Source organism: Platalea leucorodia (genome assembly GCF_965183815.1).
Source record: "Platalea leucorodia genome assembly, chromosome: 5".
Taxonomy (NCBI): Eukaryota; Metazoa; Chordata; class Aves; order Pelecaniformes; family Threskiornithidae; genus Platalea; species Platalea leucorodia.
In genome coordinates, this window is record NC_138827.1 from 38,359,286 (window position 1) to 38,360,868 (window position 1,583).

The window sequence follows — 1,583 nt, forward strand, 5'->3', positions numbered from 1 at the left end:
GGACAAAGAGGATGAATAATCCATTAACTATAATAAGCAAGAACCCATATCAGTGCAGCTAGAACATGTGTTATGTTTCAAAAGCAAAAGATGAATTAGAGATATGTGGATCATAAAATACCCATAACCCAGGACCCTCTCTGTACTAGCACATAATTTCCATACATACACACTCCACTAAACAGCGTTTCTGGAAGTGACGTTTCAGTCTTGATGAATCAGACTTTTTAGTGCTGAAATGGCATTTCCAAGCCTACAACATGCAAAGAAATAGCTCCACTGAATTGGACATTTCCTCTAACATGGAACAGATGGTAGCAAAATATCTGCCCCATGCAAAGGGGGGCTTTCAACCACATCTATATGGTCAATAATGGAATGTTACTCTATTTTCATACTTTTTCTAAGCCTCTAAAATAAATCATCAAGGAACTGCTACCATTTAAAGTCACAGTCCAAAAATTTACATTTAAAAAAGTAATTGTCAAAGGTTAGTCAAATGTTGCTATCACTTAGATCCAGTTATTGCTTCCACTCTTTGATAACCACAAATATTAAAATAACATTATCACTATTAATCATAATATTTAGCGTAATGTGTGTCATCCTACCAAGACCTCATTTGCTGCAAAACACATAAGTGTAAGAGTTTGGTTCCTTGCTCACAGCATTTCATGTAATTACTCACCTCTTTCACCTTTACGCATCTGTTGCGATAATTTGTCTTCCTTTGGCTAACCTTTCAGACCAAGGTATTTACCCTTTCTTCCACTATAAAGGTTTACAATCCCCTAATGAACAACAATTATGATGGTATCTGATCACAGTGTGTATATTAACGACAGAAAATATCTGGACAATATGTCTTTACTCATCTCCTTGCAGAAGGTTTGCACCAGATATCCTTGCAGTGTGCTCTAAGATGTAATGTACTCTTCTAAATATTTTCAGCAATTTGCAGAGAATTATTTGATGCACAGTGAGCCGTATACTTCACTGCCATATCCTTCCATACATGAAGGAAAGGATCAAGGTTTTCTACTGGTGTAAGTCATCTGGACTCTGCTGATTTCAGTAGAACTTAATTTAAGCCAACAGTGTGACCTATACACTTTTAGAATCAGTGACACAGTAAGGACTCTGAGAGAGGTAGACATTACTAACTACTGGATATGCTGCTACAGACTACAAGGGTTGTCCACCTGGAAGCTTTGGCAACAGAAGGCTGTATTAAATCCTGGTGTTCAAACCTCAGTACTCTACATGCCTAGGCTGACTAGGGACCTTGACTTCTTTACCTGCTCCTCTAGTACCCACTAGGGGCAAAACAAGTAAGAAGAGAATCACTGAAACCTTCCACCACGTACCATGCTCCAGACCATTGCCCTTGTAGCTCATTAGATTAGAGGAAGATCAGATTAGACCCTAGCTCATTTATTGTATGGGAACCTGCTCAAGTTCCTTACCTGAATCTAAATCTCAAGTGTGCTAGGCAGTAGATGAAAATCGACACAATAGTTGCATAGCTTAGGTTCTTGGTAAACTTATTTTCCTAAACTTCAAGACCAGCTTAGAAGTACACC